The sequence below is a fragment of the Myxocyprinus asiaticus genome, chromosome 7 (assembly GCF_019703515.2).
Source record: "Myxocyprinus asiaticus isolate MX2 ecotype Aquarium Trade chromosome 7, UBuf_Myxa_2, whole genome shotgun sequence".
Taxonomy (NCBI): Eukaryota; Metazoa; Chordata; class Actinopteri; order Cypriniformes; family Catostomidae; genus Myxocyprinus; species Myxocyprinus asiaticus.
The window spans coordinates 32,040,651-32,066,346 of record NC_059350.1 but is presented as its reverse complement, the minus strand read 5'-3'; the positions used below and the strand labels follow the sequence as shown (position 1 = coordinate 32,066,346).

Here is a 25,696-nt window from a genome sequence, read left to right as displayed (position 1 = left end):
GCATGCAGCGCAATTAAATGCAAAAGGTAATAAAAAGATGGAGAGATCTGCTTACCAGCTCCAGAGCAGCGGGTTTCGTTGTCCCTGGGTCACGCGTCTCAAGGGCACTTTGAAGCCTTTCACGGGTTCTGGGCGGCCGCGAGACGGGTGGCGTCTGCTTCCTGCGGTGGGCTCCACGCCGGGGACGGGCCGAAGGGGCGGGCTGTGGCGAAGCCGGTGCAGTCACCACAGGGGGACGCCCTTGGCGATGAGTAGACGGGGTGCGGGATCTTGAGCCGCGCCAGGGCAGGTTATGCCAGCTAGCATCCGTCTACTGCTCCACCATCAAGAACTGCTGGGCAAAGTCCTCGACGGTGTCGCCGAATAGGCCCGCCTGGGAAATGGGGGCAGTAATGAACCGTGTCTTGTCGGCCTCACCCATCTCGACCAGGTTGAGCCAAAGGTGGCGCTCCTGGACCACTAGTGTGGCCATCGTCCGCCCAAGAGACAGCGCCGTGACCTCCGTCGCTCGGAGAGCGAGGTCGGTCGCCGAGCGCAGTTCCTGCATCAATCCCGGGGCGGAACTACCCTCGTGCAGTTCCTTTAGCGCCTTGGCGGACTTGCAGGAGAGCCATGGCATGCAGGGTGGAGGCGGCTTGTCCAGCGGCACCGTAGGACTTGGCCATCAGAGACGACGTAAACCTACAGGCCTTGTACAGGGACTTTGGGTACCCACGCCAGGTGGCGGCACTCTGCGGGCATAGGTGTACTGCGAGCGCCTTTATCCACCGGAGGATTGCCGAATAGCCCTTGGCCGCCCCACCATCGAGGGTAGTGAGGGTGGGGAAGCTGAAAAGATCGGGACCGGGCAGTAAAACCGTGAGCCCAGGAACCAATCACTGAGCCGTGAGGGTTCAGGGAAGAGCAGAGGGTTCCACTCTAGCCGACGCTTGTGGCTGCCCGGGAAAGCATGTCGTCATCTCCACATCAGCCTGTGACTGGGCAATCGTCCCCGAAGGGAGGAGCCCAGCTGAGGCTTCCGACTGGACTAGCCCGCTCTCCGATGCTGCGCTCGAGAGCTCATCACTTTCGCGGTCGAACTCGCCGTGAGACGAGCCGGCGGACTCACCCGGACTCACCTGGTGCTGGGGAATGGGAGGTCCGCGGGGGGATACCCGGCAGAGGAGGTCCCATTGGGGACTGTCTAAGGCCACGTCCACACTAATACGTTTTTGTTTGAAAACGCATTAATTTCGCTAAATTTTGGCCTTTGTAGTTATAGTGTGGACAGGGGAAACAGATCTTTGAAAACGATTACGTATTTGTTGTCATGTGACACAGTCATGTGATCAATTCAACCCAAAACAACCAAGATGGCAGCCCATGCTGTAGAGGCATTGTTGTGCCTGCTATCCAATTTGATAGTGTTGTTAAAGATAAATGTTACTTTGTACAACCTTCACATTCCTTTAAAGTCAGTGGGAAGATTATTAGGAATTGCTGTCCGGCGGCAGAACACGAGGACAACTGCGTTTCAGACTGCACATGGAAATGATGCAGAGCCACGCTTCTTTTGTCACATGCGCAGTAAGGGGATTTAAGTGTTTTCAGATGTTTCAGTGTGGACCAGCAACTTTTTGAAAATGTTTGAAAACAGCAATGTGGTCGGAGAGCGTTTCGAAAACAAAAACATGTTTTCAAATTTATGCGGATTAATGTGGATGTAGCCTTATATGTGGATGCCAAAAGCACCCTCTAGCATCTGTATGACGTGGCTGGTAAGCCCACTGCTTTTAATGAGAAACCTTAGTCATCAATAGACTGACAAGAAGGGCATCGGAATTTTGTCATCATGATATATCTTGGGGTATACATTTGCCATCATGACATGATATGTTGGGTATGCTTTTCAGTTTGAACTTAGCAGCATTGATCAGTTCGTAGTAGTTAATGTTTAATGTGTTGTTTTCCGTGCACATTGCTGGTGCTCTGCTGCAGTGACATGATTTGTTCTGGGTGTACTCCAAGACTTTCAAAGCCATATCGTTGCTTTATTCACTGATAATCGCTCCCATCTGCCATAATAAATCTAGCACTCATTTAAACATTCAAAAATTGCTGTCTCAAGGTGCGTTACTACACATATTTGATGTCAATGATGTCAAATGCCATTGGCTCTCACGTGTCTTGTGCCTGACAGCGACATGCTAAAGTTCGGATGTATCTTGTGAATGAGACGTGACTGCCTTCAGGGAGGGGGAAGATTTCAATGATCAAAGCCTTAAATTTCACTCTCTTCAATCCTTACACAATGCTAACGTATGGTGTTGAAAAACTTCCCTTACAAAAAAAATCTAGTGTTCTGGCAAACTAGCTGCAAACTTGCACAAATTTGTCACAAATTTGCCACTCATTATTTTCACATGCAAATGGGCTTGTAATTCGCTGCAAATGTTTGCCAGAAGTTTTCAGCACTTAACCAGTAATGGTGAACCTGCATCAAACCTTTGGCAACAATGGACAATTTGCTGCAAGTTTGCCGCAATGTTCATTTGCATGTGAAAATGATCAGTGATGAATTTGCAGCAAGTTTGTGACAAATTTGCCATGAACTCTCATGAGTCATTTGGAATTCTTTTAAAGATTTTTAAATAAATGATTGTAACTGTACTTTTATCTGCTTTTTAATATTGTGGAGAATTGGTTAGGTTTAGGGGTGGGCTTAGGTGCTCAAGTATCTTCATAATGCATTGCTGTCTCACTGCCCAGTCAGTCATTGACTTAACAGGCATTAATTTCCATATTAAGACACCTTGTAAGGATGCGGGTTTCAGACAGCTTTTCAAGGCACCACAACATCATAAAAAGCCGCTCCCTCAGATGCTATGTTTACTCTTTCAACCAACTGGTGAACCCCACACGCAGGATTTTGGGATATCAAAGGCAGTGAAGGCTGGATCTATCCTATCATTAAAAACTGACCAGATGAAGGTATCTTGGTAGTCAGGATGTGATGCAAATATTGGATTCGTAAGTGCCTCGATGCTTGTTTTTTTTTTTTTTTTTTTTTACAAATGTGAGATGTTATACTTTTTTGTTTTCTGATTCAGATTTACAGGCTCTGTTGACATTTCCTGGTGTGTGTGTGTGTGTGTGTGTGTGTGAGAGAGAGAGAGAGAGAGAGAGAGAGAGAGAGAGAGAGACTGTGTGCTAATGTGAGGGTGCATTGTGAAGACACTGATGGTTTGTGATATGTCTGTCAAGTAGATTTACCAGGACACACGTCAATCTGTTAATGTGTGAAAACCAGTGAGACATACACATTTGCCATCCAAACACATACGGAGTGGGCTCTGATTATTGCTGTCATTAACAGCTGGTTTGAATCCTTTCACTCAAAACAAATAACCTAGGGCTGGAAACAGTTTCCATCGGTTACCATGCAGAACAAACACAATTCTTGCACCCTCATATTTCCATCTTTATTTCCTCCAACAATATTCCCTTATTTCTCCTTTTCTTTTCCTCTTTTTAGTCAACATCTGCCACAAAAATAAAGATGTGAATTGACAGAAGTGGTTTATATGTGTAGTGTACTGGCACAGAACTGATGAACAGAGACAGGATGTGTCTTGAGGTGAACAGAAATGTGTGGAGCATCATTTATAGCAAAGGACAGCGTGACCAGCAGGAGACACACTCACTGGTAGGAGGAACTGGAGCAAGTTACATGACATGTAACAAGAGAATAGCTACCCTTTATATTCCAATAAACAACATATAAAGATTAATAAATACAATAAAGGATAAGAGGCACATTCCATGAATACAGAATTGTGTCCCATTACTTTTTGTTTAAGAATTATAAAGGCATAAATCACGTTTTTGGTTGTGAGAAATAGCCGATATGTTTGATAAATTGTAATTTAACCTAAAATCAACCTAGCAAAAAAAGTTGACTTTTTTGTACTAGAAAAGTACAAAATGATCCAAACCTGGGTTTCAAACTCTTTTTCAATAAAATTTTGGTAACAGAGTTGCAAAAATTGCAAACCTTTCTATTTAAAATGAATAGAAAATTAAACATTGTATGTAAAATTTGACCTCATGAGGTTGATCATCATTTTCTGAAGGTCAAGCACCAGAAAAATAATAATTTAAATTATATATATATATATATATATATATATATATATATATATATATATATATATATATATATAAATTATTTTTTTTTTTTTTAAGTTTCAGGCCATATTTTACCCTATACTTTAAAAATGCTAAGAATTGGATTAACATCTGTTTTAGACAGACAGTCCAGGTGTAGAAATGGGCACATGAAAAGGTTTTGTGTATGATGATAGAACCAGATAAGTACCTCCATGAGGTCTGATTGAACCCAGGGAAAAACAACAGAAAAATTGCAGCATTGTTGGTTCAGTTCAATTCAACTGTCAGAAAACTCAACAATGTCATTTTCAATTAAAAGCTGACATCATATGTTATGTCAAGTGTGAACAGGCTTCTCTCAGATCTAGAGGTACAGATTTGACCAGATCTTACAGCGCTCTGAGCAACAACCATCGGCATTCAAAATGTGGAAATAATTAGGGTGTAAATAATGTCTCTTTATGTTCTAAAGTAAACGTGAACGTGTGTTTGTGTAACGTATGGATTTACGGCCCAACTGTGTGTGAACTCTGATTGGACTACAGGTAGTGGTCAAAGATCATCATCTGGTGTGTGTTACAATATGTCCACAGGTTATACCGATTGAAGCATCTCAATCTAGTCATGAAAAGAGCTTGAGGCACACCCACCTTTCACTTACAGAAGTCATTTGCCAGACACCGTTTCTACAGATCTTCTTTTCTCCCATGAAACAATAGTTTATTTTTCATTTAATTTCTTTATTTGGAGCAAATGATAATTAATGTATCTTTGGCATGTAGAACTCAAATCTACAGTAGAGCCTTATTTAATCAATTACTTCCTTACAGTACAACACTGCATTTCTATTGCAGATATATATCTCTGTTTATTTCTCTAATGCTTACAGACAGAGAAAAATGCTCACATATATGGTCCAAAGATAACTGGCCAGGGTGTGTGTGTTTGACATTGGTTACTCTTCCATCTGCACTGTTTTGTCTTAACTTTGATTGTCTTTCTCTGTGCGCCAATTCTGACATGTTTTTTTTTTCTTCTTTTTTTTCACGTTAACATTACTTTCTCTGGGTTTCTGGGTGTCATCTTGCTCCAGGGCTGAGAGGGTTAGTGATGGAGTTGTAGCCCAGATTAAAGTCTCCTGGCTGGGTCAGTGCTCTCCCTGTCCCCTCTCAGAGATCTGGAGGTGCCGGTACTCACAGCTGGTGCTGACTTCAGGCTACTGATGTCTGCTACAATCAGCACTGTCAACTACAATCAGGGACACAGTGGTGGACAGAGTACACACAAACACACACATATTCACATATTCCAAATGCCAATTACATGGTTGATGTTCTCTGTCCATCTTGATTCCACCCCCCCCCCCCCTTCTTCTTTGTTGATCTGATCATGTGTGTTTGGGATCAAATGGCTATAGTAGATAATTTTGGGTGGCACTCTATTCCTATTATGTTTCTCTCTGAACTGAAGGATGCAAACATACTGGTTTGACACTTTCCTCTCATTTGCCAGGAGATACAAATACCTTTGAGTCAGTGTGACCATCAAAGATACACCTCTTTGTTGGTTAATGTCAAATTAAAAAAGTAATGAAAAAATTTGAACTGAAATTTGATTTTGACCATGGCATGATTGTTGGTGCCAGACGGCCTGGTTTAAGTATTTCTGTAACTGCTGTCTCTGGATTTTCACGCACAACAGTCTTACAAAACAAGTTTACTCAGAATGGTGCCAAAAACAAAAAACATTCAGTGAGCAGCAGTTCTGTGGATGGAAACACCTTGTAGATGAGAGAGGTCAACGGAGAATGGCCAGACTGGTTTGAGTTGACAGAAAGGCTACGGTAACTCAGATAACCACTCTGTACAATTTTAGTGAGCAGAATAAAATCTCAGAATGCACAACACGTCAAACCTTGAGGCAAATGGGCTACAACAGTAGAAGACCACGTCAGGTTCCACTTCTGTCAGCCAAGAACAGAAAGTTGAGGCTGCAGTGGGCACAAGCTCACAAAAGCTGGACAGTTAAAAACTGGAAAAACATAGCCTGGTCTGATGAATCTCAATTTCAGCTGAGGTACACAGATGGAAGTCCCACTGCAACCCAGCTTTCTGTTCTTGGCTGACAGAAGTGGAACCCAATTTGGTCTTCTGCTGTTGTAGCCTATCCGGCTAGCCATGTAGCACAAGGTGTTTCCATCCGCAGAACTGTCGCTCACTGGATGTTTTTGTTTTTGGCACCATTCTGAGTAAACTTGTTGTGTAAGACTGTTGTGCATGAAAATCCTAGGAGATCAGCAGTTACAGAAATACTCAAACTAGCCCATCTGGCACCAACAATCATGCCACGCTTGAAATCACTGAGATCAAATTCAAAATCAAAAACCTTTGCAAATTTTGTGTGTATGCGTCCTGTGAAAGCAGCTCCAAAATACCAGTGTAACAAAGTTCAAGGAATACATAGGAAGGAAGAAGCTGGGACTGGCTTGAAATACACGTAAACATTTATCATACAATTTAAAAGACAAAAGCAAATGCACTGCTTCCCCACAGTCACATTGCACACACACAGCTTCAAGCGTCTCTCTCTCCCCGTCTGCTGCTGTCTCCTCTCCTTAAATACTCTCGCCACCCCTCACTGGAATGTGAGACCGGTGTGGCACACAGGTGGAACTCACTCACACCTCGCTCTGCCCAGATGCCGCTCGGCCCCGCCCTACTCACCACATACCCCCATCGTTAAACTCAGGCCGGGGAATTCTCCAGGCTGTGACCTACACCCCCCCGCCTATTTCTAGGGAGGGAGCGTTGGCGCATCAGGATGGTCTGACCCGCACGTGCCTGGAAGTGGGAACAGGACGGGGTGGGGGGGGGGTTGGGGGGGGAATAGAGAGAGAGAGAAGAAAGCAGAGAGGAGAGAGAGAGAGGAGAAAGAGACGGTCTTGCCGACTGGTCCTCAGCCACTCCTCCGCCCCCTGGCAGACGGCAGCTGTTCCTCTGCCTCCCAGCGGATGGCAGCAAGTCCTCCGTCCCCTGGCGGATGGCAACGGCTCCTCCGCTTCCTGGCGGATGGCAGTGGTTCCATTGTTTCCTGGCAGATGGCAGCAACTCCTCCATCCCCTGGCGGACGGCAACGCCTCCTCCTCCTGGTGGATGGCAGCATCTCCTCTGCTTCCTGGAAGACAGCAGCGGTGAGGACTCCACAGCAGCACATCCTTCCTCCTTCCTGGGTTTCGGCACCAGTGTAACAAAGTTCAAGGAATGCATGGGAAAGAGGAAGCTAGGACCGGCTTGACAAACATGTAAACATTTATTATACAACTTAAAAGACAAAAGCAAACGCACTGCTTCCCCACAGTCACGTTGCACACACACAGCTTCAGGTGTCTCTCTCTCCCCATCTGCTGCTGTCTCTTCTCCTTAAATACTCCCGCCGCCCCTCACTGGAACACGAGACCAGTGTGGCACACAGGTGGAACTCATTCACCACTTATCTTCCCGACCTCGATCTGCCCAGATGCCGCTCGGCCCCACCCTGCTTGCCACAACAGGTCCTGTGTTGTGATACATGTGCCTTGCGACCTGCTTCATTAAATGTTATATCACCCACTTGTGGACTCCCAGTAATGCAAATTAGGCTTCCAATTTAAATGCCGGACAATGTTAATATACGATGCCATTTTTATAAAAATATATTGATAAAATAAAGTGCCGATCAACAATCAATATATAAATATTTTATGACATGCATAGTGTGTATGTGTGTGTATTCTTGGCAGGCTTACAGGCTGTCAAATTAGAGCCAACAACCTGTCATAGAACAGTCCACTCAGAGAAACTTAGCGGCGCTATCAAACCCCAAAGTAACTTGCTACATAGAAGAACAAATTTGAGCTGTTCCACTCCATAGTTTTCTCACTCTCTAGTAACATTATTTACACTTTGCTTAAATCAATACTTGTCAGTCCAAACTAAAAGTGTCTCTTGGTGTTTTTTTGCAGTTTCAGAGAAATGTCACAGTATAATTGCTTGCTGGCCCTGGCAACTATGTCAGCAAGTGTTTTTTTAAATTTAACTTTACAATGTTTCTTTCCATTGGAAGGTAGTAGTTCTGTTCTTTCAGTCACATAAGACTAGATGTCCTCTTTCAGTAACAGTGCTATTCTGAGCAATATGTGCTTTGTTTGCAAAATGGGTAACTCTCTACAATAAGGTTCTATTCGTTAACATTAGTAAATGCGTTAGGTTTCATTGACTAAAAATGGACAATTTTTTTAGAGAATTTATTACTCTTGGTTGATATTTATTAATGTACAATTATTCATTGTTGTTCATGTTAGTTCATAATGCATTAACTAATGTTAATGTAAAATTAATAGTAACCAGTAATAAATGATTGCTCATTGTTAGTTAACTAATGTAGTTGACTAATTTTAAATGAGTTAAATGATTAACTGATTTTAAAGTATTACCATAAAATGTGTGTGTGTGTGTGTGTTTTATGTCATGATACTGTTCAGTTGTGGTAAAACTAAAAATTATGATTATAATCATATATCTGGGTTACTGCATGACTCAAATACTTGATTCTGATTGGTTAATCGTGACATTCTGAGGGTCAAATATTTTTGTATAATGACTGCTGAACTGTATAATTGACTTTTGTCCCAGGTAGCCAATATCCTACATAGCTGTGCTAGTGTAATGTCTCTCGTATCAGTTTGCAGTCTCATATAGTTTAATATTTCCAAAATCAAAGAAATATTTCATGTTCATTTATGCATTGTTTGGTGTGTAGCGGTGTAATAAAGTCAGCAGGTCATTAATGCAAAATAAGCCCCTTCAGGTTGATACACCTGAGGCTGATCACCCTGTCTGAGTTTATTTTGCAATAATGACACACTGAATTTATAACTCTTTACCTAAATGTTTATGAATAGTTTGTTAACAATGCAGGATTTCCACTGCACAAACACAAAGCACAATAAGGTTAACACACACAACAAACATAAACATTACATTAAAGGAATATTCCGGGATCAATATTAAATAAACAAGGGACAGGTCTAAAATATTTTCTGTGGTACCCTGCATTATACCACAAATGCTGTCGGTTGAGCTTAACTTGTATTGAACCCAGAACATTCCTTTAATGTAAATAGCAATTACATACATTACCCTAAATAACATATCATAAATAGCCACAAATACTGAATCATGCAAGGATTGCTGGGAGCACTCCTCCTTTTCCCAATGTAAATTTACTTCATCATTGTAACACCACTATTGTCAGGGTTGCTGGATGATCGTTTGGTGAGTCTGTTCTGTCTCTGCATGTTCCCAGCATTCCCTTTTGTTCACTGTTTTGTTTGCCATGTACTGTCACAACACAGGGTTTCCCCGCAGGGGCTGAAGCTCGTGACAGCACATGACTTGATTAGCATCACTTGTTCCTTGTTGGAAGTTAATTTCTCCCTCTATATAACTCCCTCTTGTGTGCTGTCTTGTTCCAGATTGTCTTGTGCCTTCAGCAAAAGCAGTTGTACCTATTCTTGTCGGTCGGTTCATTTGTTTGCTCTCTTGATGGTGTTGTCTGTTTTCTGTCATCCCAGGCATTCCTCCCCAGACCCAGTCACCAGTTCTCACCATGTTCTGCTCTGGTTTCTCTCAGCCCTCTTGGATTAGTTCCTGTGTTATACTTACCCTTTTCTACCAGCCTGGAAACTTCTGTCACTGTCCACCGCTGAGTAAGTGGTGAGACTTCCAGGTCCTTCTCCTCGATGTGGGTCCAGTTGTTTCCCCTTAACCACAGCCCTTCATCTCCACTCTCCAGACCACCCTATCTCTGATCTCATCCTTCACCTTCCCTGTTGCTTTTCATGGCATTGCTGTGGATTGTGTCCAGCTCTCCTGACTCCTGTCAGATGCCCTCAAATAACCAGCCTGCGTCATGGTTTATCCAGTATTTTCCCTGTGTTTGAGTCTTCAGTTGTTATGAGAAACATACTATATATTTTCATTATCCAATTTCTACAATTCAAATATTCCACTGTTTTTTGTTTTTGCAGTGAGGACCATTTTGTATAGGTTTGTGGAATGGGTGGATCTCATTAGAAATACTTAATAAAGCCTGCAGTCTTAGTATCACACTGTGAAGCTCATTAAAACTGCCCGGTCTCTCTCTCTCTCTCTCTCTCTCTCACACACACACACACCATAGAACATAACTTGGAGCTTTATGGTTAATGCAGCTCTTTGCTGTTAAACTGTTCTCAGCTACACTCATTAACACCTAAGAATAACAATATATTCTTGTATGCAGAACACGACTCATGATTCACACACATACTCGAGAAATAAACAGTAATAGGTGGTTTATGTTACTCTTTTGTTTTTGCAACTTCTAATGTAGGTTAAATTTTTTTTCTATAACTCCATCAATATGTCTGTCCTAATATTCATTCTTAAAATGAGTCCTTCCCCCCTCTCCTTTCTTTTTTCTTTCCATTACTCTTTCTCTTCCATTTAGGCATGCTAAACGAACGCATTGTCTTTGTAGCGGTTCATTGAGGAACATGACTGCTGTCCATATAAAACAAACCTACTCCACTAATCAGTGCTCTAATGAGAAAGACTCTGAGTGTATGTGTGTGTGAATGAGCAGCTGTGTTTCCATCAAATGAACCTCATATATACAGCATAGACAGTGACATACAATGCACAATAGCAATGTATGCAACAAGTATGTGTGTGTGTGTGTGTGTTTTCTCAGTTCACATGTTTTATACACATCTCTATAAACTCAGCGACCCCTTGACAATCCAGTACCTTGCGTTTCCTGTTAGTTAAGGACCATTTTCATTTAACTTATAGAGTAAATCAGTACCATGGTTGTTAAGCCATGTTTAAAACAGTCCCTTCCTCAAATTATATTAACTAGGTGCATAGAATTTTAACTGTATTTTACAGGGTAGTTTGGAGTCAATATTCATGCACTACTATATTAGTTATAAGCATTTTCACACCCACCAGGAATTGTATTATTCTTACTGTAACTGTTACAGACAACAATAGACAAAGTAGGCTCACTCTATCTCTCTCTGTCCAGTTGTCCCTCTCACCCAACCTCCTAGCTCTCTCTTTGATAGCTTGTGACTGAAAGTGCTTTTGAAATGCCACTCCAATCAAGGTTTGGCTTGGTGATTCAGTCTCCAACTGAGGTATTAATTTATCTTCCCCTGCAGTTATAAACAGAAAATAACAACACCATAAACACTCTCAAATGACAGCAAATAAACCATTAAAACATCTGTCAGGAGAAGCACGTCCGATAGATTTCCTGTCTCTATTCTGTGAGGAATTATCGCCCTCATCATGGTTTCCTGTGATAAATGACAATGATGAATCAGCCTACAGAGAGGAGGTGCACACTCTGACACACTGGTGTCAGGAGCACAACCTCTCCCTCAACGTCAGTAAGACCAAGGAGCTTGTGGTGGACTTCAGGAGAAATGACAGAGAACACAGCCCCATCATCAACAATGGAGCACCGATGGAGAGAGTCTGCAGCTTCAAGTTCCTCTGTGTCCACGTCACAGAGGAACTCACATGGTCCGTCCACATTGAGGCCATTGTGAAGAAGGCTTATCAGTGCCTCTTCTTCCTGAGACGGCTGAGGAAGTTTGGAATGAACCACCACATCCTCACACGGTTCTACACCAGCACTGTAGAGAGCATCCTGACTGGCTGCATCACTGCCTGGTATGGTAACAGCACCGCCCTCAACCACAAAGCCCTGCAAAGGGTGATGCGAACTGCCAGACACATCATCGGAGGCGAGTTTCCCTCCCTCCAGGACATATATACCAGGCGGTGAGTGAAAAAAGGTCGGAGGATCATTAGAGACTCCAGCCACCCGAGCCATGGGCTGCACTCACTGCTACCATCAGGCAAGCGGTATCGCAGCATCAGCCGAATCCATGACAGCTTCTTCCCCCAAGCAATCAGACTTTTGAACTCTTGATCTCTCACGATCAATATACATTTGCACTGCACTTTATTAATCTTATAATCTTATATCTCACACTGGACTGTTATAAATTATATTCTCTCTTAATAACACACTGGCAACTGACTATCAGCCGTCAGCCTGAATGTCAATACAGCACAATACAACATACTGTATATTTTATATATTCTATTTTTATTGTATACTGTGTATTCTTTATTGTGTGTATGTGTATTCTATATTGTGTGTATTGTATACTGTACATTATATATTATTATTTGTATATTGTGTTGTGTAATTATGTGTATATTGTAAATTGGTACATGTCTCATCACTGTCATGACTGCTATGTTGCTCAGAACTGCACCCAAGACTTTCACCCACTGTTGCACATGTGTATACGGTTGTGTGACAATAAAGTGATTTGATTTGATTTGAGACTCATTACTGTTTACACTTGGTTGCTTAAATGCTTCTCTTGTGACCAGTGTTTGTATTTTGAGTGGAGGGTCTCTGATTTCATGATGACATTCATAAATCTTACTTACCTGGCAGGGAGACACTATGATCATGAAGGTGGTTCACCCAGGGTGAGGCTCAGCCATTGCACTCCGGTTGTACTGACCCCTGCGAATTCCCCAAATGTGGGAATTTTGACTGCATAATTTCTGGTAGTAGGGAACTGCGTTCACGCTCTCAGGGACAGTGGTAGCTCAGCGGTTAAGGCTCTGGGTTACTGATCAGAAGGTCGGGGGTTCAAGCCCCAGCACTGCCAAGATGCCACTGTTGGGCCCTTGAGCAAGGCCCTTGACCCTATCTGCTCCAGGGGCGCTGTATCATAGCTGACCCTGCACTCTGACCCCAGCCTAGCTGGGATATGTGAAAAAGAAGAATTTCACCATATATGTGCAAATGTATAATGTGTGATAAATAAAGAAAATTATTATTATTAATTATAATTATTATAAATCACTATGTCAGGGTGGTAATGCATGATATTAAAGTGCAACAAAGTCAGAAAAGACAAAGAAAGTGCAAACAAAACCAGCACGCTGTTTCTCCCAGATGCAGTTATAATTTAATCTAAGCCAAAACGCAACAATTCTGGCAAAATTATCCATTGCTTTATTAGAGTACCTCTGTTAAATCAGCTTCCAATGTGTGTGCTTCTCATCTGTGCCCCTGCATGTTGATATCAGACATACTGAAGAAGATCTGTGTAGTTCTCGTGCTTGTATTGTAAGAGTTTAAGGATGAGCAAGGAGGAGGCGTGAACCGGCTGAACAGTAGACAAAGTTTTAATGTCAAACTTAAAACAAACATAAACACAGAAACACATGTAAAGCGGCCGCATGTGTCTCTCTCTCTCTCGAACTGGCACCTCCATCTCCCCTTTATCTCGCTCTCACGCTAATCAGCTGATTCAGTGCCAACCGTGTGCCATCACGGCCGTCCTCCTCATCACATAAATGTATCTGCCTTTTCAAAATTCTGATCGGATGATTAATTCCTTTTAAAGCAGCATGTAACTGGCAAAGTTTAAACTCTTGTTTTTGTGCAGCGGTTCATTGACAAAACACTTTACACCCACGTTAACACCTGTATTTAGCGCTGACCACTTTTTTTGTTTATTAATAATTTTATTAAGTATATAGCACTTTTTAGCAATTAAGCAAAACATAAAATCAAAAAGAACACAGTAAAACACAAAATATTCACATCACATAGTAATAAAAGCAACACACAGTAAAACATACAACATTCATATAGTAATAAAAGCCAGTCTATACAAATGAGTCTTTTAAACAAGACTTAAAAACCGACACAGATTCAGCAGATCTAATTTCCAAGAGCAGGCTGTTCCATAATTGTGGGGCCTACAGATGCTCTAACACCTTTTGTTCCCTATCTGTCACTCACTCGACGTTGGTGTCGATGTACACTTGGGAGCCCGAGACACCTCTGGTCTTTGATAAAAGGCCAATGAAAATTGGCGAGTGGTATTTGCATGCCACTCCCCCGGACATATGGGTATAAAAGGAGCTGGTATGCAACCACTCATTCAGATTTTCTCTTCGGATCTGAACGGTCATGCTCATTGAGCTGAATACTACTGTTCATTCACCTCTGCTGGATCTGACGGCGCATTTCAGCGGCTTCTCCCTCCTCTGCACTGGTGCATTGCAGAGAACACCCCTGGGTGCTTCGGCAGAAAAACTAGAGAGTATATTTTCTGAAAGAGCATTTTTCCCCTCTAAAAGAGTATATATTTCTCTAAAAGAGCACACACATGGAACATCTTTTTAAAGATGCGTCTTTTTAAAGATGCTTTTCCGATTGTGTGTTATTCCTGGTTGCGCTCGTTATCTCTCGCCTTCTAACGGTCACGATCACTGTCTTTCGTGTCTGGGCACTGCTCACGCGGAGACAGCGTTCGTGGATGGTCATGTTCTCATTCCAAGAATATGTCCATGGCAACATTGCGGTCGCGGCTCGCCTTTGTAAGAAAGCGAGCCACCCCAGAGGCTCCCGCCTCGGTCCTTTTACCCACGGGTATAAGGCCAGCGCGGCTAGCACTGGGGGCGATTTGGGGACCCCAATGGGACCTCCTCCACCGGGTATCCCCCCCCGGACCTCCCATTCCCCAGCACGCTCGTCTGCCCCGATCGGGCTTCCGGGTGAGTCCGCCGGCTCGTCTCACGGCGAGTTCGACCTCTTATTCGGAGCCCGCGAAAGTGATGAGCTCTTGAGCGCAGCATCGGAGAGCGGGCTCATCCAGTCGGAAGCCTCAGCTGGGCTCCTCCCTTCGGGGTCGATTGCCCAGTCACAGGCTGACGCGGAGATGACGACATGCTTTCCCGGGCAGCCGCGAGCATCGGTTAGAGTGGATCTCACTGCTCCTCCCTGAACCCTCGCAGCTCGGTGATTGGTTCCTGGGCTTGCGGCGCCGCTCAAAGCCACGCCCCACCCCCATTCCTTTCTTCCCAGAAGTCCATGGAGAGCTGACAAGGTCGCGGGAGGCATTTTTACTGCCCAGTCCCGATCTTTTCAGCTTCCCCATCCTCACTACCCTCGATGGTGGGGCGGCCAAGGGCTATTCGGCAATCCCCTGGTGGATAAAGGCACTCGCGGTGCACCTATGCCCGCAGAGCACCGCCACCTGGCGCAGGTGCCCAAAGCCCCCGTCCAAGGCCTGTAGGTTTACGTCGTCTCTGATGGCCAAGGCCTACGGTGCCGCTGGACAAGCCGCCTCCGCCCTACACACCATGGCTCTCCTGCAAGTCCGCCAAGGCACTAAAGGAACTGCACGAGGGTAGTTCCGCCCCGGGATTGATGCAGGAACTGCTCTCGGCGACTGACCTCGCTCTCCGAGCGACGGAGGTCACGGCGCGGTCTCTCGAGTGGACGATGGCCACACTAGTGGTCCAGGAGTGCCACCTTTGGCTCAACCTGGTCGAGATGGGTGAGGCCGACAAGACATGATTCCTTGCTGCCCCCATTTCCCAGGTGGGCCTATTCGGTGACACCGTCAAGGACTTTGCCCAGCAGTTTTCGATGGTAGAACAGTAGATGGATGCTAGCCGGCATATCCTGCCCCAGCGCGGCTCAAGATCCCGCACCCCGTCTACTCATCGCCAAGGGCGTCCCCCTGCGGTGACTGCACCGGCTCCGCCGCAGCCCGTCCCTTCGGCCCGGCCCCGGCGTGGAGCCCACCGCAGGAAGCATACGCCAACCCGTGAATGGCTTCAAAGCACCCTTTTTCAGCCCCTTCTTCATCGTACCAAAATAAGGTGGTGGGTTGAGGCCAATCTTGGACCTGTGAGTTCTGAACTAGGCTTTACACAGACTCCCGTTCAAGATGCTGACGCAAAAACGCATTCTGGCGAGCGTCCGGCATCAAGATTGGTTCGCGGCGGTAGACCTGAAGGATGCACACTTCCACGCCTCGATCCTTCCTCGACACAGACCCTTCCTGCGGTTCGCATTTGAGGGTCAGGCGTATCAGTACAAAGTCCTCCCTTTCGGCCTGTCCCTGTCTCCTCGCATCTTTACAAAGGTTGCAGAGGCTGCCCTTTCCCCGTTAAGGGAGGTGGGTATTCACGTTCTCAACTATCTCGATGACTGGCTAATCCTAGCTCACTCTCGAGAGGTGTTGTGTGCACACAGGGACCTGGTGTTCTCACACCTCAGCCGACTAGGGCTTCGGGTCAACTGGGAAAAGAGCAAGCTCCTTCCAGTTCAGAGCATCTCTTTTCTCGGTTTGGAGTTGGACTCAGTCTCCTTGATGGCGCGCCTTACGAACGAGCGTGCCCAGTCGGTGCTGGCCTGTTTGAAGGCCTTCAAACAGGGAACAGCGGTTCCACTGAAACTTTTTCAGAGGCTCCGGGGTCAGACAGACAACACGACAACGGTAGCATATGTCAACCGCCAAGGTGGTTTGCGCTCTCATTGTATGTCACAACTCGCCCGCCATCTCCTCCTCTGGAGTCAGCAGCACTTCAAGTCGCTGCAAGCCACTCACATCCCGGGCAACCTCAACACTACAGCGGACACAACAGGTTATCCTCAGGGGAGAGTGGAGACTCCACCTTCAGGTGGTCCAGCTGATCTGGAGTCAATTCAACAGGCACAGGTGCACCTGTTCGCCTCCCAAGAATCCTCCCCACTGCCCGCTCTGGTACGCCCGGATCAAGGCCCCCCTCGGCATAGACGCGCTGTCACACAGCTGGCCCCCTGGCATGCACAAATATGCATTTCCCCCAGTGAGCCTGCATGCACAGACCCTGTGCAAGGTCAGGGAGGACGAGGAGCAGATCGTCCTGGTAGCACCCTACTGGCCCACCCAGACATGGTGCTTGGACCTCACGCTCCTCACGACAGCTCCCCCCAGCGAATTCCCCTGAGGAATGACCTTCTTTCTCAGAGAAGGGGCACCATCTGGCACCCGTGCCCAGACCTCTGGAATCTCCATGTCTGGCCCCTGGATGGGATGCAGAAGACCTAAGCTGTCTCCCACCTGCGGTGGTAGACACGATCACTCAGGCTAGGGCCTCCTCTACGAGGCGCCTGTATGCCTTTAAGTGGCGTCTGTTTGCTAAGTGGTGTTCTTCCCATCAGGAAGACCCCCAGAGATGCGCAGTCGGATCAGTGCTTTCCTTCCTGCAAGAGAGGTTGGTAGGGAGGCTGTCCCCTTCCACCTTGAAGGTGTACGTTGCTGCCATAGCAGCACACCATGACGCAGTCGACGGTAAGTCCTTAGGGAAGCACGACCTGATCATCAGGTTCCTAAGAGGCATCAGGAGGCTGAATCCCTCCAGACCACGCCTCGTTCCCTCATCGGACCTCTGTAGTTCTTCAGGGTCTACAGAGAGCCCCCTTTGAGCCTTTGCAGTCAGCCAAGCTTAAGGCACTCTCGTTGAAGACTGCCCTCCTGACTGCGCTCACTTCCATCAAGAGGGTAGGTGACCTGCTAGCGTTCTCTATCAGCGAAACGTGCCTGGAGTTCGGTCCAGGTTACTCTCACGTGATCCTGAGACCCTGACCGGGCTATGTGCCCAAGGTTCCCACCACCCCTTTAGGGACCAGGTGGTGAACCTGCAAGCACTGCCCCAGGAGCAGGCAGACCTAGCCCTGTTGTTGCTTTGTCCAGTGTGTGCTTTACACATCTATTTGGATTGCACACAGAGCTTTAGAATCTCTGATCAGCTCTTTGTCTGCTTTGGTGCACAGCGGAAAGGAAGCACTGTCTCCAAGCAGAGGATTGCCCACTGGCTCATTGACGCCATAACTATGGCATATGTCACCTAGGACATGCCACCCCCAGTAGGGCTACCAGCCCATTCTACCAGGGGTGTAACGGCTCCCTGGGCCCTGGCCAGGGGTCCCTCTCTAACAGACATTTGCAGAGCAGCGGGCTGGGCAACACCCAACACCTGTGCAAGGTTCTACAACCTCCGGGTGGAACCAGTTTCGTCCCAGGTAGTGGCACGCAACACAAGCAGATAAGCCCGGGATAGATGGCCAGGTGTATTGCTTGCACATAGCGCCTTCCTCCTCCCTTGGAGCTGAAGACGTGCGCAATTAATTCCCAGTAGTGTTCACAAACTTTGTTCCCTGGTTGACTTCCTCCGAGCCCTGTGGCAGTCGAGTTTTCGGAGAGACTCGCTGCCGGCCCAGTACACGTGCTAACTAAGAGCCCGGTTCTGGGGTAGGTGTTCCGCATGTGGCGGTTCCCTGTAAGGCTAACCCCATGCAATCTATATCTTCCGCTAGTTCGTTTCCCTGCTGGCAAACTGCGTCTTCCTTGGGCAGAGCCCCTCTGCCCCAGTCTCCATGTTTGTAGTAACTCCTCTCCCATTGGGCAGGATCTACCTTGAAGGCTCTCCACATGGTTGGAAAGACCATGTGACCTATTCTTCCACTTAAATATCCCCCCTCTCTTTGGGCGAGGTGTGGTCTCTGTGGTGTCTTCCCCTTGGGAGGGACACCCCCCGACTAGACCTGGTGGCCCAGTCGGATAATCGCCCTTCTTTTTTAGGGAGTGGAAAAAGAGAAGGGGAAAAGAGGCCACGACTGGGTTAAGCCTGTCTCTATCTTTGGGTAGTCGACTTGTCCCCAAAAAGGGCCGTTCGACATTCATAACTGTGTCAGGGGAGGTTACGTGTCGACCTGGTGTGCTGGTTATGAGACACACAGCAAGTCTGCCCACCACACACCGCCAGTTCACGTAACACAGTTCAGCCTTGTGGCGTTTTGAATAGGGACCCCTAGTGTCACTACATCGACACCAACGTCGAGTGAGTGACAGATAGGGAACGTCGTGGTTACTGGTGTAACCTCCGTTCCCTGATGGAGGGAATGAGAAATTGTGTCCCTCCTGCCACAACGCTGAACTACCCACTGAAATGACCGGACCTTATATCGGCTCCTCAGCATAAAACCTGAATGAGTGGTTGCATACCAGCTCCTTTTATACCCGTATGTCCGGGGGATTGGCATGCAAATACCACTTGCCAATTTTCATTGGCCTTTTACCAAAGACCAGAGGTGTCTCAGGCTCCCATGAGTGACCCCTAGTGTCACTACATTGACACCAACATCTCGTTCCCTCCATCAGGGAACGGAGGTTACACCAGTAACCACAACGTTTTGCATCTTCTTGGAACAGCCAACAGTTCATGACAAGTAGATCTAAGAGGTCTAAATGTTTCATAAGGTCTTAAAAGTTCTGCTAAATATTTTGGCACCAACCCATGTAATGGCTTACATGTAATTAATAAAATCTTAAAATCAACCCTAAAATGAATTGATAGCCAATGCAAAGAAGCTAAAATGGGAGTAATATGATTAAAAGTCCCAGTTTGTGTCAAAAGTCTAGCTGCAGCATTTTGCACTGATTGTAGCTCTGCTAAAGTGTGTTGATTTAAAACTGAAAACAGTCCATTACAATAATCAAGGCGAGACTAAATAAAAGCATGTATAAGCTTCTTTGCAACCCTAAAACTCAAGACATGTCTTACCTTTGAAATGTTCCTTACCTGATAAAACTTGTGATTGGATCACCCGAAATGCATCTTAATACCAGATGTAAATGGGGTCTTATATATAGCATGCTTAATTCTAATGCTCTTCTCCATCATTTGATGAATCACTGCTGCCATAATCACTAGAAAATGTGTACAAACATCTCTTTAAAAGCTGCAATACAGAACTTTGGGCTCTCTATCGAAATCTGTAGTTGAAACCTAAAATTGTGAGTAACTTGCGGAGGAACATTTTACATAAGTTGTGTTTCAGCACTGCTCTTTTGTGCAGAAGAATCTCATGGTTTTAGGTTACCTGTGATCACCTGGACATACACCTGCAGAGCCGAAGTCATCATGACGTGTTATCTTCAATTTGATATTATGCTATTCGACTACACATTTATTACAGAGACATTACCTTGCTTTGAGGAAGATAAACAACACTCTTATTTACATATTTTATTATGATTATTCAAGTTTTTTTATCCACCACACATTAATGTTTGTACAGTACTACAAATATCTCAAATTTAAGAGGTGAAAACCGTAATACGGCTGATACAGTTTCAATGGAAGACACTTAAATATTTTTATATTACAATCTACAGCCTCAGTGGACAATGCAAGTGTTACGAAATTTTTAAAAGGTCTAGGGGAAATGAATGTAACACTCATATTTTACATTGTTACTGGTTGTAAGCAGAGAATCAGGGACAGCCATGACGCACAGGTATAAGTGTCAAATGATGTTAGATATATTACAATAAGCCAAACCCACTAGAATGAGGTGCAGAATGAGCTATTTACAATGTAATTAGTGCAACAAAAAAAGTAGTAAATAAAAAGACATAACACAGGGAAAAGGAACCTGTGTCGCCAAATCAAAGAATAAATCAAAACAAAAATAATTCCCTTAATCTAATTTCACAAGCCCTCTAATCTGCCCATGAAAAGGAAAATGTAGAAAACAAAGAAACACGAATTCTTCAGTGTACACGATGCTCTAAATGAAAACACAAAAATACTAGGGGTGGCGCACACTCCTTACCTAATGAGTCTAACAATCAAATATCACTACGTGTACCATGTATATCACGTGACCTGCTTACCTGTTCTCTTTCCCCAAACAAAAGAACATCAAGTTCCATTGAACAGCGGCATAAGGCACAGATAACAAAATAACACGTAACAGACTCAATGAGTAGGATTCAAAGAAACAAATAATTACAACAAAGGTAAATATCTCAGACAAAAGAACACGCACACACTGCTTATCTTTCTTTCTTCTTAACCAAGCGTGCCGGATGGTTTTTAACAGGTGGGGCGGCAGTGGATTGGGTGAGGTCACAATGCCCTGATGATGATTGGCAGGTGACATATCCAATAGGCAGTGGTCTGATAGTGAGATAGTGGAGTGAAAAGAAATAGAATGAGAGAGAGAGAAAAAACTAAAAAACTAAAGAAACACCAAAACACAGATGGAACGTAACACAAGTAATCAACAATACTACAATAGTAGGACTATTCAACATACTATAAAACTGTAAACTTGGGCTTTGAATCAATAAAATTTTTTATTTAATTTTAATTAATCGCACAGTTTTCTGTGATTAATCACGAATAATCATGGTACATGGTAAATGACTTAAGATGGCGCCGAGTATGGCTGCTGTGTTGCGAGCTCCGACACAACATTGTAGTTTTTTGTTTGTTTTGTTTACAATTCTTATGTTTGTCTTGGATGTTGTCTGCCTTATTGTCTACAACAGACAAACACTTTTGGACATTGGTTCTGCAATTACACACCGTAAACCAGACTTGAAATTCCTCAGTGCCGACCCACTGTTTACAAACACGCCAGCGGAGCCCTTTGTCTGGGCAGCCCGGCCGTGGAAACGCAGAAGGAAAAGGGGAAACAGAGTATTCCATGGTACAATAATGTAAATAAATATCTCATGTACATATGTAAATTCACATATTTAATTCAACAACTGTACATACCCCTACCTTGCACATACATTACCACTTGCACATGTACATATGCCATTCTATGTTATATGTCCTATTATTTGTATGTCTATTTATACTCTTACCTTGTTTTATATTCTGTGTCTCACTGTAATGTTCTATGTGCACTTGTTTCTCCTATCGCCAAAAAAAATTATTTGTGTACATCAGAACACTTGACAATAAAGCCCATTCTGATTAATTTGACATATTTTTACACGTATAATTCTTTAATAAATGTATACATTTACATGCCATAAAATCAGTGGAATATAATATTCTGGCATTTTCCTGTGGACTTTAATAATAGGATCAAATGTGCAGATAAAATGTACAGGTGCATCTCAATAAATTAGAATGTCGTGGAAAAGTTCATTTATTTCAGTAATTCAACTCAAATTGTGAAACTCGTGTATTAAATCAATTCAATGCACACAGACTGAAGTAGTTTAAGTCTTTGGTTCTTTTAATTGTGATGATTTTGGCTCACATTTAACAAAAACCCACCAATTCACTATCTCAAAAAATTAGAATACATCATAAGACAAATAAAAAAAAAAAAACATTTTTAGTGAATTGTTGGCCTTCTGGAAAGTATGTTCATTTACTGTATATGTACTCAATACTTGGTAGGGGCTCCTTTTGCTCAATTCGGCATGGCATGGAGGTGATCAGTTTGTGGCACTGCTGAGGTGGTATGGAAGCCCAGGTTTCTTTGACAGTGGCCTTCAGCTCATCTGCATTTTTTGGTCTCTTGTTTCTCATTTTCCTCTTGACAATACCCCATAGATTCTCTATGGGGTTCAGGTCTGGTGAGTTTGCTGGCCAATCAAGCACAACAACACCATGGTCATTTAACCAACTTTTGGTGCTTTTGGCAGTGTGGGCAAATGCCAAATCCTGCTGGAAAATGAAATCAGCATCTTTAAAAAGCTGGTCAGCAGAAGGAAGCATGAAGTGCTCCAAAATTTCTTGGTAAACAGGTGCAGTGACTTTGGTTTTCAAAAAACACAATGGACCAACACCAGCAGATGACATTGCACCCCAAATCATCACAGACTGTGGAAACTTAACACTGGACTTCAAGCAACTTGGGCTATGAGCTTCTCCACCCTTCCTCCAGACTCTAGGACCTTGGTTTCCAAATGAAATACAAAACTTGCTCTCATCTGAAAAGAGGACTTTGGAACACTGGGCAACAGTCCAGTTCTTCTTCTCCTTAGCCCAGGTAAGACGCCTCTGACGTTGTCTGTGGTTCTGGAGTGGCTTAACAAGAGGAATACAACAACTGTAGCCAAATTCCTTGACACGTCTGTGTGTGGTGGCTCTTGATGCCATGACCCCAGCCTCAGTCCATTCCTTGTGAAGTTCACCCAAATTCTTGAATCGATTTTGCTTGACAATCATAAGGCTGAGGTTCTCTCGGTTGGTTGTGCATCTTTTTCTTCCACACTTTTTCCTTCCACTCAACTTTCTGTTAACATGCTTGGATACAGCACTCTGTGAACAGCCAGCTTCTTTGGCAATGAATGTTTGTGGCTTACCCTCCTTGTGAAGGGTGTCAATGATTGTCTTCTGGACAACTGTCAGATCAGCAGTCTTCCCCATGATTGTGTAGCCTAGTGAACCAAACTGAGAGACCATTTTGAAGGCTCAGGAAACCTTTGCAGGTGTTTTGAGTTGATTAGCTGATTGGCATGTCACCATATTCTAATTTTTTGAGATAGTGAATTGGTGGGTTTTTGTTAAATGTGAGCCAAAATCATCACAATTAAAAGAACCAAAGACTTAAACTACTTCAGTCTGTGTGCATTGAATTGATTTAATACACGAGTTTCACAATTTGAGTTGAATTACTGAAATAAATGAACTTTTCCACGACATTCTAATTTATTGAGATGCACCAGTATATTAAGCTTTAATGGCAATATAAACGTACATTGCCGATGCACTATAAGACACTATACATTATGGCTGTCAAATTAAAATGTGAAATCCGAATATTCGTCGAATTTAAGAAAAAAATGCACATGGGGAGACACATGACGCCATGCAAGGATCAGACGTGTGAACAGCGAGCTCTGCGCACTTTGCCAATTTTAACACTTTTAATGACTTAAAAGTCAGATTCGAAATCGTCATGGTTACTGGTGTAACCTCCGTTCCCTGATGGAGGGAACGAGACGTTGGTGTCGATGTAGTGACACTAGGGGTCACTCTTGGGAGCCCGAGACACCTCTGGTCTTTGATAAAAGGCCAATGAAAATTGGCGAGTGGTATTTGCATGCCACTCCCCTGGACATACAGGTATAAAAGGAGCTGGTATGCAACCACTCATTCAGGTTTTACGCTGAGGAGCCGATATAAGGTCCAGCCATTTCAGCGGGTAGTTCAGCATTGTGGCAGGAGGGACCAACGTCTCGTTCCCTCCATCAGGGAACGGAGGTTACACCAGTAACCATGATGTTCCCTATCTGTCACTCACCCCAGACGTTGGTGTCGATGTAGTGACACTAGGGGTCCCTATACAAAATGCCACAAGGATGAACTGTGTTACATGAACTGGCGGTGTGTGGTGGGCAGACTTGCTGTGTGCCTCATAACCAGCACACCAGGTCGACACGTAACCTCCCCCAACACAGTTATGAGTGTCGAACAGCCCTTTTTGGGGACAAGTCGACTACCCAAAGATAGAGACAGGCTTAACCCAGTCATGGCCTCTTTTCCCCTTCTCTTTTCCACTCCCTAAAAAAGAAGGGGGATTATCCAACTGGGCTGCCAGGTCTAGTCGGGGGGTGTCCCTCTCAAGGGGAGGACACCGCAGAGACCACACCTCGCCCCAAGAGAGGGGGGGATATTTAAGTGGAAGAATACGTCACATGGTCTTTCCAACCATGTGGAGAGCCTTCAAGGTAGATCCTGCCCAATGGGGGAGGAGTTACTACAAACATGGAGACTGGGGTAGAGGGGCTCTGCCCAAGGAAGATGCAGTTTGCCAGCAGGGAAACGAATTAGCGGAAGATATAGATCGCATGGGGTTAGCCTCACAGGGAACCGCCACATGCGGAACACCTACCCCAGAACCGGGCTCTTAGTTAGCGCGTGTACTGGGCCGGCAGCGAGTCTTTCCGAAAACTCGACTGCCACAGGGCTCAGAGGAAGTCAACCAGGGAACAAATTTTGTGAACACTACTGGGAATTAACGGCGTATGTCTTCAGCTCAAAAGGAGGTGGAAGGCGCTATGTGCAAGCAATACACCCGGCCATCTATCCCGGGCTTATCCGCTTGTGTTGCGTGCCACTACCTGGGACGAAACTGGTTCCACCCGGAGGTTGTAGAACCTTGCAAAGGTATTGGGTGTTTCCCAGCCCGCTGCTCTGCAAATGTCTGTTAGAGAGGCACCTCTGGCCAAGGCCCAAGAAGCCGCTACACCACGGGTAGAATGGGCTCGTAGCCCTACCGGGGGTGGCCTGTTTTAGGCGAAATATGCCATAGTTATGGCGTCAACGAGCCAGTGGGCGATACTCTGCTTGGAGACAGCGCTTCCTTTCCACTGTGCACCAAAAGCAGACAAAGAGCTGCTCAGAGATTCTAAAGCTCTGCGTGCGATCCAAATAGATGCGTAAAGTGCGCACCGGACACAGCGATGACAGGGCTGGGTCTGCCTCCTCCTGGGGCAGCACTTGCAGGTTCACCACCTAGTCCCTAAAGGGGTGGTGGGAACCTTGGGCACATAGCCGGGTCAGGGCATGCCCATTGCAAACAGTGCCCCAGCCCGTTTTGGAGGCATCTGTCGTGACCACGATGTGCCTGGGGACCAGTTCTAGAGGAACAGCTGCCCGTAGGAAAGAGAGGTCGGTCCAAGGGCTGAAAAGACGGTGACAGACCAACGTGATGGCCACGCGGTGTGTCCCGTGGCGCCATGGCCATCTCGGGACTCGAGTCTGGAGCCAGTGCTGAAGCGGCCTCATATGCATCAATCCGAGCGGGGTGGCCACCGCCAAGG

At 45.1% G+C, this 25,696-nt stretch overlaps 1 non-coding gene across 1 annotated transcript; it reads left to right on the top strand.

Annotated features, from left to right (window-relative positions):
- The first annotated feature begins 12,696 nt into the window (after positions 1–12,696).
- Positions 12,697–12,856, top strand: LOC127444472 (U1 spliceosomal RNA). Its single transcript, XR_007897827.1, has one exon. It is a non-coding gene; the product is annotated as a U1 spliceosomal RNA (small nuclear RNA).
- Positions 12,857–25,696: the final 12,840 nt, after the last annotated feature.